The sequence below is a fragment of the Homarus americanus genome, unplaced genomic scaffold (assembly GCF_018991925.1).
Source record: "Homarus americanus isolate GMGI-L3 unplaced genomic scaffold, GMGI_Hamer_2.0 scaffold41366, whole genome shotgun sequence".
In the NCBI taxonomy this organism is placed as follows: Eukaryota; Metazoa; Arthropoda; class Malacostraca; order Decapoda; family Nephropidae; genus Homarus; species Homarus americanus.
Window position 1 is genome coordinate 7,372,015 of NW_024723541.1, and position 12,212 is coordinate 7,384,226.

Genomic DNA, 12,212 nt, shown 5'->3' on the forward strand with positions numbered 1-12,212 from the left:
AATATGTTTGTGGGTTTAATTTGCAAATGTGTTTGTGGGTTTACTTGTTAATGTTTGTGGGTTTACTTGTTAACGTGTTTGTGGGTTTACTTGTTAATGTGTTTGTGGGTTTACTTGCTCAATGTGTTTGTGGCTTCACTTGTTAATGCTTATTGGTTTACTTGTTAACGTGTTTGTGGGTTTACTTGGTTAATATGTTTGTGGGTTTACTTGTAAGTTTGTTTGTGGTTTACTTGTTAATATGTTTGTGGGTTTACTTGTTAGTGTGTTTGTGGTGTACTTGTTAGTGTGTTTGTGGCTTTACTTGTTAATGTGTTTGTGGGTTTACTTGTTAATGTGTTTGTGGGTTTACTCTTGTTAACGTGTTTGTGGGTTTATTGTTAATGTGTTTGTGGGTTTACTTGTTAATGTGTTTGTGGGTTTACTTGTTAATGTGTTTGTGGGTTTACTGTTAATGTGTTTGTGGGTTTACTTGTTAATGTGTTTGTGGGTTTACTTGTTAATGTGTTTGTGGGTTTACTTGTTAATGTGTGTTTGTGGGTTTACTTGTTAGTGTTTGTGGGTTTACTCTGTTAATGGCTGTAGTTTTATTTGTTAGTGTGTTTGTGGCTTCATTTGTTAATGTGTTTGTGATTCTTACTTGGTTAACGTGTTTGTGGGTTTACTTGTTAATGTGTTTGTGGCTTACTTGTTAATGTGTTTGTGGGTTTCACTTGTTAGTGTGTTTGTGGCTTTACTTGTTAATGTGTTTCTGTGGGTTTACTTGTTAATGTGTTTGTGGGTTTACTTGTTAGTGTGTTTGTGGGACATTTGTTAATGTGTTTGTGTTTACTTGTTAATGTGCTTGTGGGTTTACTTTGTTAGCGTGTTTGTGGGTTTACTTGTTAATGTGGTTGTGGGTTTACTTGTTAATGTGTTTGTTTGTCACTTGTTAATGTGTTTGTGGGTTTTTACTTGTTAATGTGTTTGTGGGTTTACTTGTTAATGTGTTTGTTTGTTCATTTGTTAATGTGTTTGTTTGGTTTACTTGTTAACGTGTTTGTTGGTTTACTTGTTAATGTGTTTGTGGGGTTTACTTGTTAATGTGTTTGTGGGTTTACTTGTTAATGTGTTTGTGGTTTACTTGTTAATGTGTTTGTGGGTTTACTTGTTAATGTGTTTGTGGGTTAATTAATAGTGTGTTTTGTGGGTTTACTTGTTAATAATGTGTTTGTGGGTTTACTTGTTAATGTGTTTGTGGGTTTACTTGTTAGTGTGTTTGTGGGTTTACATTTGTTAACGTGTTTGTGGGTTTACTTGTTAATGTGTTTGTGGGTTTACTTGTTAGTGTGTTTGTGGGTTTACTTGTTAATGTGGTTGTGGGTTTACTTGTTAATGTGTTTGTCGGTTTACTTGTTAATGTGTTTGTGGGTTTACTTGTTAATGTGTTTGTGGGTTTACTTGTTAATGTGTTTGTGGGTTTACTTGTTAATGTGTTTGTCGGTTTACTTGTTAATGTGTTTGTTGGTTTACTTGTTAATGTGTTTGTGGGTTTACTTGTTAATGTGTTTGTGTCACTGCTAACGTGTTTGTATTACTTGTTAATGTGTTTGTGGGTTTACTTGTTAATGTGTTTGTGGGGTCTACTTCTGTTAATATGTTTGTGGGTTTACTTGTTAGTGTTTGTACCATTAGTTAATATGTTTGTGGGTTTACTTGTTAGTGTGTTTGTGGGTTTACTTGTTGCGTGTTTGTGGGCCATTTGTTAGTGTTTGTGGGTTTCACTTGTTAATGTGTTTGTGGCTTACTTGTTAATGTGTTTGTGGGTTTACTTGTTAGGCGTGTTTTGTTTGGTTTGATTTGTTAATGTAGTTTTGTGGGTTTACTTGTTAATGTGTTTGTGGTTTACTTGTTAATGCCGTGGTTTACTTGTTAATATGTTTGTGGGTTTACTTGTTAATGTGTTTGTTTGGTTTACTTGTTAATGTGTTTGTGGGTTTACTTGTTAACGTGTTTGTGGGCTTACTTTGTTAATGTGTGTTTGTGGCTTCATTTGTTAATGTGTTTGGTTTGCTTCATTTGTTAACGTGTTTGTTGGTTTTACTTGTTAATGTGGTTTGTGGTTTAATGGTTAATGTGTTTGTGGCTTTACTTGTTAATGTGTTTGTGGGTTTACTTGTTAATGTGTTTACGGTTTACTTGTTAACGTGTTTGTTGGTTTTACTTGTTAACGTGTTTGTGGTTTACTTGTTAATGTGTTTGTAAATAATGTTAATGTGTTTGTGGGGCTACTTGTTAATGTGTTTGTGGGTTTACTTGTTAATGTGTTTGTGGCTTCACTTGTTAACATGTTTGTGGGTTTACTTGAGCAGTGCCAGGGCTTTACTAGTTATCATGTTTGTGGGTTTCATTTGTTAGTGTCTTTGTGGGTTTACTTGTTAGTGTGTTTGTGGCTTCACTTGTTAGTGTGTTTATACTATTTGTTAACGTGTTTGTGGGTTTACTTGTTAATGTGTTTGTGGCTTCATCGTTAAATGTGCTCTTGTGGGCTCACGTGTTCATGTGTGTTTGTGGCTTCATTTGTTAATGTGTTTGTGGCTCACTTGTTAAGGCGCCTTGCTCGGCTTTACCTGTTAGCGTGCTCTTGGGTTTACTTTTGTTAATATGTTTGTGGGTTTACTTGTTCATGTGTTTGTGGGTTTACTTTAAGCAGCGTAAGTTTGTGGGTTTTACTTGTCTCATGTGTTTGTGGCTTACTTGTTAACGTGTTTGTGGGTTTACTGTTAATGTGTTTGTGGGTTTACTTGTTAGTGTGTTTTGTGGGTTTACTTGTTAATGTGTTTGTGGGCTTCATTTGTTAATGTGTTTGTGGCTTATTTGTTAATGTGTTTGTTATTTTACTTGTTCATGTGTTTGTGGGTTTATTTACAATGTGTTTGTGGGTTTACTTGTTAATGTGTTTGTGGGTTTACTTGTTAGTGTGTTTGTGGGTTTACTTGTTCATGTTTGTGGGTTTACTTGTTAATATGTTTGTTGGTTTACCTTGTTAGTGTGTCGTGCTCATTTGTTCATGTGTTTGTGGTTTACTTGTTAATGTGTTTTGTGTTTCATTTGTTAGTGTTTGTGGGTTACTTGTTAATGCGTTTGTTGGTTTACTTGTTAATGTGTTTGTGGGTTTGGCTTGTTAGTGTGTTTGTGGGTTTACTTGTTCATGTGTTTGTGGGTTTACTTGTTAATGTGTTTGTTGGTTTACTTGTTCATGTGTTTGTGGGTTTACTTGTTAATGTGTTTGTGGGTTTATTGTTAATGTGTTTGTGGGTTTACTTGTTAATGTGTGGTTTGTTGTAATGTGTGTGTTTGTTTACTTGTAATGTGTTTGTGGGTTTACTTGTTATCTAGTTTGTGGACTGTTAATGTGTTGGGTTTACTTGTTAATGTGTTTGTGGGTTTACTTGTTAATGTGTTTGTGGTTTACTTGTTAATGTGGTGGATTTACTTGTTAATGTGTTTGTGGGTTTACTTGTTAATGTGTTTGTGGGTTTACTTGTTAATGTGTTTGTGGGTCTTGTTAACGTGTTGTTGGTTTACTTGTAATGGTTTGTGGTTTACTTGTTAATGTTTGTGGTCAGTTAATGTGTGGGTTTACTTGTTAATGTGGTTACTTGTTAATGGGGTTATTAATGTGTTGGGTTTACTTGTTAATGTGTTGGGTTTACTTGTTAATGGTTGTGGGTTTACTTGTTAATGTGTTTGTGGTTTACTTGTTAATGTGTTTGTGGGTTTACTTGTTAATGTGTTTGTGGGTTTACTTGTTAATGTGTTTGTGGGTTTACTTGTTAATGTGTTGTGGGGTTTACTTGTTAATGTGTTTGTGGGTTTACTGTTAACGTGTTTGTGGGTTTACTTGTTAATGTGTTTGTGGTTTACTTGTTAATGTGTTTGTGGTTTACTTGTTAATGTGTTTGTGGTTTACTTGTTAATGTGTTTGTGGGTTTACTTGTTAATGTGTTTGTGGGTTTACTTGTTAATGTGTTGTGGGTTTACTTGTAATGTGTTTGTGGGTTTACTTGTTAATGTGTGTTGTGGGTTTACTTGTTAATGTGTTTGTGGTTTACTTGTTAATGTGTTTGTGGGTTTACTTGTAATGTGTACTTCAATGTGTTTGTGGGTTTACTTCTTATGTGTTTGTGGGTTACTTGTTATGATTTATTTAGTGTGTTTGTGGGTTTACTTGTTAATGTGTTTGGGCTGTTAGTGTTTGTGGTTACTGTTAATGTGTTTGTGCATTGTTAGTGTGTTTGTGGGTTTACTTGTTAATGTTTGGGTTTATTTGTTAATGTGTTTGTGGGTTTACTTGTTAATGTGTTTGGGTTTGTTATGTGTTTTGGGTTTATTTTAATGTGTTTGAGTTTATTTGTTAGTGGGTTTTACTACTTGTTAATGTGTTGGGTATGGAGGTTTGTACTTGTTAATGTGTTTGAGTTTATTTGGTAGTGTGTTTGGGTATGTTAAGGTGTTTATTTGTTTGTGTTTGTGGGTTTACTTGTTAATGTGTTTGTGGGTTTACTTGTTAATGTGTTTGTGGGTTTCATTGTTAATGTGTTTGTGGGTTTACTTGTTAATGTGTTTGTGGTTTACTTGTTAATGTGTTTGTGGGTTTACTTGTTAATGTGTTTGTGGGTTTACTTGGTTAATGTTTTTGTGGTTTACTTGTTAATGTGTTTGTGGGTTTACTTGTTAATGTGTTTGTGGGTTTACTTGTTAATGTGTTTGAGTTTATTTGTTAAAGTGTGTTTGTGGTTTACTTGTTAATGTGTTTGAGTTTATTTGTTAGTGTGTTTGTGGTTACTTGTTAATGTGTTGGGTTTATTTGTTAGTGTGTTTGTGGGTTTACTTGTTAATGTGTTTGAGTTTATTTGTTAGTGTGTTTGTGAGTTTACTTGTTAATGTGTTTGGGTTTATTTGTTAGTGTGTTTGTGGGTTTACTTGTTAATGTGTTTGAGTTTATTTGTTAGTGTGTTTGTGGGTTTACTTGTTAATGTGTTTGGGTTTATTTGTTAGTGTGTTTGTGGGTTTACTTGTTAGTGTGTTTGTGGGTTTATTTGTTAGTGTGTTTGTGGGTTTATTTGTTAGTGTTTGTGGGTTTATTTGTTAGTGTGTTTGTGGGTTTACTTGTTAGTATGTTTGTGGGTTTACTTGTTAGTGTGTTTGTGGGTTTATTTGTTAGTGTGTTTGTGGGAATATTTGTTAATGTGTTTGTGGGTTTATTTGTTAGTGTGTTTGTGGGTTTATTTGTTAGTGTGTTTGTGGGTTTACTTGTTAATATGTTTGTGGGTTTATTTGTTAATGTGTTTGTGGGTTTGTTAGTGTGTTTGTTTGGAGAATTGAAACCATTTCTGAGGTGTGAGCCGTACCACTAACTGATTCAGTAAACCATATGACTTACTGACTGAAGCGTTTCATTCACTGATTCACTGAACCATAATACCGTGTATATACTCGACTGCATCTAAGTACTGTGTATATTGGCTAGCTTTATTTTCTTAGGGGTAGAGCAGTGACTGTAGAGCGTAGCAGTGATTCGGGGGTGTATTGTGGCATGGCAGTGACTGGCGTGCAGTTTAATGTGTTGCAGTGACTGTGGCGTGAAGTGTGACGTGTAGCAGTGAATGTGGCGTATATTTTGGCGCGCAGTGTGGCATGTAGCAATAACTGTGATGTGTAGCAGTGACTGTGGAGTGTGTTTTGGCGTGCAGCAGTGACTGTGACATACAGCAGTGACTATGGCGTGTCGTTTGGCGTGCAGTGTGGCATGTAGCAATAACTGTGATGTGTACCAGTGACTGTGGAGTGTATTTTGGCGTGCAGCAGTGACTGTGACATGCAACAGTGACTATGGCGTGTAGTTTGACGTGTTGCAGTGAATGGCGTGTATTTTGGCATGCAGTGTGGCAATTAGCAATAACTGTGATGTGTAGCAGTGACTGAGGAGTGTATTTTGGCGTGCAGCAGTGACTGTGACATGCAACAGTGAATATGGCGTGTAGTTTGACGTGTTGCAGTGAATGGCGTGTATTTTGGCGTGCAGTGTGGCATGTAGCAATAACTGTGATGTGTAGCAGTGACTGAGGAGTGTATTTTGGCGTGCAGCAGTGACTGTGACGTGCAGCAGTGACTGTGACATGCAGCAGTGACTATGGCGTGTAGTTTGACGTGTTCAGTGACTGGCGTGTAATTTGACTTGTTGCAGTGACTGTGTCATGTAGTTTGACGAGTTGCAGTGACTGTGTCATGTAGTTTGACGCGTTGCAGTGACTGTGGCGTGTAGTTTGACGCGTTGCAGTGAGTGTGTCGTGCAGTTTGACGCGTTGCAGTGACTGTGTCGTGTAGTTTCGTTGCAGTGACTGTGTCGTGTAGTTTGACGCGTTGCAGTGACTGTGTCGTGTAGTTTGACGCGTTGCAGTGACTGTGTCGTGTAGTTTGACGCGTTGCAGTGACTGTGGCGTGTAGTTTGACGTGTTGCAGTGACTGTGGCGTGTAGTTTGACGCGTTGCAGTGACTGTGGCGTGTAGTTTGACGCGTTGCAGTTACTGTGGCGTGTAGTTTGAAGCGTTGCAGTGACTATGTCGTGTAAATTGACGTGTTGCAGTGACTGTGTCGTGTAGTTTGACGCGTTGCAATGACTGTGGCGTGGGTCATACAATTAGGAGTGTAGTGTGGCGTGACTCACATACTCTGGCATTTAGTATGACGTAATATATATATATATATATATATATAAATAATATAGTCTGGCGTGTAGTGAGACGTAGAACAGTGACTGCTGTGTGTGTGTGCGTGTGGTAGCTTGACAGGACGCGGTGTAGGACGCAGGATGTATGTAACATCCTGCCACGCCAACATTTCCTAAAAATAAGATAGCATAACAAAAAAAAAAAGACTAAAATCTTCGTACTGGAAAAAAGCCCTAATAAAACGTACGTACTAATTACTTAAACGCACTTACGAAAAAATTATTTATAAAACGCATATAACAATTAATAAAACGTATACACTAGAAAAACAGCACGAAGTGTCGTAACTCATTGAAAATTCTATTAAATATTGTAATCCTAAATTAATTACACCAATAGAATCGTAAATTGTCTTGTGTTTGGGGGCTCCTATCCGAAAAACGTTCATGTTCGAAATCCTGGCGTTCACTTGCACATACGTTTGAGTCAGTCAGACAGTAAGTCAGTCAGTCAGTCAGTCGGTGAATCTGTCAGTGAGTGAGTGAGTCAGTCAATGAGTCTTGCCGTTCTTATGAGAAGAGTATAAGAGATGAAGAGAGAGTAGGGGGGGGGGGGCAGTGACTGGGGAATCGATCCTAGACGAGTGGTTGGGCGGATGTTACGCCAGATTGTAATATGGTGAGGTTGTCCTTGCTGAGGCGGTGTACTGCCCCCAGTGTGTGATGGCCCTACTAGCGCAGGCCAGGCTCACCACTCGTTTGGATGTACGTACACAAACCGTCCAACACACACACACAGTGATAAGAGTCATATCAGGGGCTGGGAATTACGAGGTGGCTGGTGACCGAGGAGGTATACATACACTCACTACTCGAGGCAGCGGCTATTTATTAGGCCAGACCCCGCACGTATAAGAGCGGCGGCAGAGCGGACACGTTGGCATTAGGTGACAAGCTGAGCTGGAGGTAGGACGTGAGTGAGTGTGGCGCGCGGTTCATTGAACTCGTTGCTCTAACTTGTACTACACATTAAAATCAACATTGTGTTATCTATGGTTCTATTCTGATAAAAAAAGTGTTGTACGTACTAGTGAGAAAATTAGTGATAAACGTCGCTGAAGAACTAGCGACTGAGTCTACGGTGTTCATGTGCTGGTGTGTGTAACATGCATTCCATGAAGAGTGGAGTGAGCTGGTGTACTCGTGTGTGGGGAGTGAGGAGGACACTGCTGGTGTAACAGCAACAGTCCACCCAGACACGTACTGCTGGTGCCCAGGGACTTACAATGATGGCAGGCGGCCGGGCCAGTTAGTATGAAGCACCACCCCACAACGGTAAGATTGAGCTGAATATATTTCCCTCCACCACCTAACTACTAATTCCTCAATTAACATAAGTATAAACCATATATATATATATATATATATATATATATATATATATATATATATATATATATATATATATATATATATATATATATATATATATATTTATTTATTTATTTATTTATTTATTTATTTATTTTAATTGAAGGTGTATTTATGGTATGTTACTGAGACACCATATTATATTTTAAACAAAACGGACAGTTGAACTTATCAGAGACTTTATCGCTACAAATATTGTTGGAACATCTTATCGTCTATATGGCGTGCACATGTACCATAATTAATATATAACTTAAGTATTTAGTGGAATATTTATACTTCCGGCATGCCTCATCTTGAGGTATTATGTTACTGGGTAATGTTGGATGTAAATGTTCATCTGGCGTTAAGGAAGGAGAAATAAGCCTTCCTGAATTAGATGTTTGTGTGGCCATCATGGAGACTGACGGTCGTGATGTACGTGTGTGTGTGTGTGTGTTGCGTCGTCCTCGCGGGGGTGTATTGTCAGCATGTGCACGGCTGGCAGGAGTGATCCACCGCCAGTGATGGTGGTAGCGCTGTCTTTTCGCATTCTTTCTTTTCTTGTTCTTTTTAGAATTTTGTGGCCGTCAATTGCATTTGTTTTCTTACTCCCAGAAGGTGTTGAGAGTTGCCTAGTGTTGCTTCCGTCGTTAGTTATGTGGTGTGGGAGGCCAGTGTCGCCAGACCAGGGCAGCGGGGTACTGTATATTATTAACGAAGGAGTTGGCGGGTGTGTGTCCCCATCCTCAGGTGCTTAATGAGTACCTGTATTGATGGCGGTCGTATTTCATCAGTATCAACCGTATTGCTCTGGCACTCTACCAGACCATTTATGCATAATAAAGTACAACACCATCCTCTTCCTCCTTGTTATTACGTCTTGAGTCCCATTGTGTTTATTATTATTATTGTTTGTTATTTATGGTTTATATTGGTGTGTGTGTGTGTGTGTGTGTCTGTGTGTCTGTCAGTAACTCCTTGGAAAGCCTGTGTTATGCTGACAGACAGACGTGACACCAAGGACCACTACCCGGGTGGTGGAGCGCCGTGAGTGAGGCTTGTATACGCTGGAGGCTGAGTGTGCGTGTACCAACTGTTCAGCGACGACACATGTTGGTCATTGGCCAGGCCAGTGTGAGGATAGCCAGCTGTGTGGGTGTGAGGATAGCCAGCTGTGTGGGTGTGAGGATAGCCAGCTGTGTGGGTGTGAGGATAGCCAGCTGTGTGTGGGTGTGAGGATAGCCAGCTGTGGGTGTGAGGATAGCCAGCTGTGTGAGTGTGAGGATAGCCAGCTGTGGGGTGAGGATAGCCAGCTGTGTGGGTGTGAGGATAGCCAGCTGTGGGTGTGAGGATAGCCAGCTGTGTAGGTGTGAGGATAGCCAGCTGTGTGTGGGTGTGAGGATAGCCAGCTGTGTGTGGGTGTGAGGATAGCCAGCTGTGTGGGTGTGAGGATAGCCAGCTGTGTGTGGGTGTGAGGATAGCCAGCTGTGTGGGTGTGAGGATAGCCAGTTGTGTGGGTGTGAGGATAGCCAGCTGTGTGTGGTGGGGAGGGAGGACCAGAAGGGGACGGTGTGACCCACATCACACCATTACGTTAACCACTGGACTACACCACATCATGTCAATCCTCACACAGTCGAAACATCTACACCAACCACTACCACCACTACCACCACACGCTTGTACGGCGAAATGACAACCATTATTCCAGGGTGTACAAAGTGAATCCGTGAGCATCCAGTTGTAAGCCATGGTTTATTAAGAGCGAGCTGGTATGTTTTCGACACTGCGACAGACAGGTGACTCAGCAAGGAGGTAGCTGGAGAATAATTGAGCTGCAAGTCGGAAGTAAATACAAATGGAACACCTGAAGATTAGACCACCACAGCTTGTGTATTTGGAAGATTTAGGCCTAACGCTACCTGGGAAGGGTGGGGGGGGTAGGTTCGAGTAAGTTAGGTTAGCATTAGGGCTTAAGTCATAAAAGTGGAATAAGCTAATGGAGGTAATCTTCAGGTGATCTTAATTGGGTAAAAAAGAAGATATTAAAGAGCGTATTGACTAAAATAGATGGCCAGTCATTATTAAAGGAGAAGTCCGAGTTGATTGGGTGAGGGATTTGTGCTTTCTTGAGGCTACTTGATAGGTGACCCATTAAGAGCGGTGTGTCAGCCGGATACTACACCTCAGTAGTGGTTCATTTGTTTACTACTGGTGGTGGCCGCGTCAGACCTGGCGTGTGTTGCTGACAGTCTGGTCTGGGACTCCTGCCACTGTAGGATTTTACAGTTATTGTTCCCAACCCCATTCATCTCTTTTGTTTCTATTCATATGGCAATATACTGTACTGGTGGCATGTGTTATGATGAAATGCTTTATTCACTGTGTAAATAGTTTGTCCATGCAGTCGTGTTTTTTCTCTCAAATTGTCCGCTGTGTGATTTAGTTCACCCCCGTGTTTCATTATTTTATTATGAAAATATAGAAACGTAGAAGTTGTGTAGAGACAGGTGTCTGGTGGTGGGCACGAGAGTAGTATTTGAGTCCCCCAAGAACAGAAAATTGTTCCTCACCGACTGTTTCTTCTCTGGGATACTTAGCTAGTTCACGTGAGTTCCCACAGTCCCTCGCTGACCACATTGAATGTTCTTCCTTGACCTCGTATATCGAATTAAACTAAAATATAAATTTTCTTATTATTATTTTGCTAATATCTTACAAATTTTTAGCTTTGAATAATAAAAAAAAATATTCCTATTTTTTTCTCGCGTTAACTTAACCTTCCCAAAACAATAACATACTTTATTTACATCGTCATGGCCCAGCATTCGGCTTTATGTATGTGAAATTAACGAGTGTCGTGAATACGTTGCAGGCGAGTGACGGAAGATATTTATTTCGTGTCTGTCCGTTCATTTGTCCATTCTGGTATCTGGTAAACACGATGACTTACGGTATTTGTTTTTGAGTTTCCGTATAGTGTATATTCATCCTTAAGGTATAAAACGTAGACTTACATGTTTATTGAAGTTTTTCTCCATCTGTTGCAACATTGTGTTATAATAGACCCACCTGTGTTGCGTTATCTTCACCATCAAGGGCACTAAGGTGACTTAGTGATGCTTACGGTCAACTTACACGTTAGAATAGCTGTTGTCACATGCTTAAGAGCTCTCACATGCCCAGTACTTGTTAACAGTGTGTAACAGAACCCATACATGTCCAGTACTACTCAACAGGTTGCTACAGTCAGCAAAAGTAATATCTCTACGCTTGCTGTGCGTAACAATATGAAACATCGGACGAAGACTAAGAAGTTTTCCCGTGTTTATCGTTGTGTAGCGGTAGATCAGCTCTGCTCCTATATGGCAGTGTCACTTAGCATTTGACGATCATTCCATATATATATTTCATCATTATGTATGTAATGTTATCTTGCTTGTGTGTAGACTACAATGGCTCTTTAATATGTGACATACATTAGAAGATCTATATAAAAGTGACTAGCTGGCTGACGTTTACCACTGTCATGCCATGTTGAATACTTCTCTTCCTGTCCAATTAGTTAAGTTAATCAACGTTGGATCCGCCAGATGCTGCTGGCATTAAGCTAATGGACCCTACTGAGGGGTTTGTTGGATGTCCTTGGTCAAAGTACAGTCCCATTCACTAGTGCGTTTACAGGGGGTCGTCAGGTTTTATGCAGTGTAGCAGCCCATACATCAATGCCTCTCAAGTTATTGCTCATTTTCAAAGACGTCGAGATACTTTTTTGTTGTTGACTATACAGTACAGGCCCAGTACAGTACTTGCCAACAGCGTGTACAAGTGCATAAGTATTAAATATATAAAACATAAATCTCATGACACGTGTTTTTATCCAAGACTTCTCCCAGTCCTCTGGTGAAATAATAATAATAATAATTAACAGTTTATTGAAAGAACATGGCAGCCGGAAGGCTGAAAATATACAGTTGCATAATGCGGGAATGGGTCACTTGTTTGACAAATAATATACAAATAACATATGTGATTCAAATATGATATATAAAAACTAGGTAGGGAGAAGGTTATACATAGTGACAGT

General features: G+C 39.4%; 1 protein-coding gene across 4 annotated transcripts in view; it reads left to right on the forward strand.

Moving 5' to 3' along the window:
* Positions 1-7,635: 7,635 nt before the first annotated feature.
* Positions 7,636-12,212, forward strand: part of LOC121863618 (mucin-17-like) — a 160,230-nt gene continuing 155,653 nt past the window's right edge. For all 4 annotated transcript variants that reach the window (XM_042362356.1, XM_042362358.1, XM_042362359.1 and 1 more), the window contains exon 1: positions 7,636-8,047. The gene's annotated coding sequence lies outside the window, so the exon portion shown is untranslated. The remainder of the gene's footprint in view (positions 8,048-12,212) is intronic.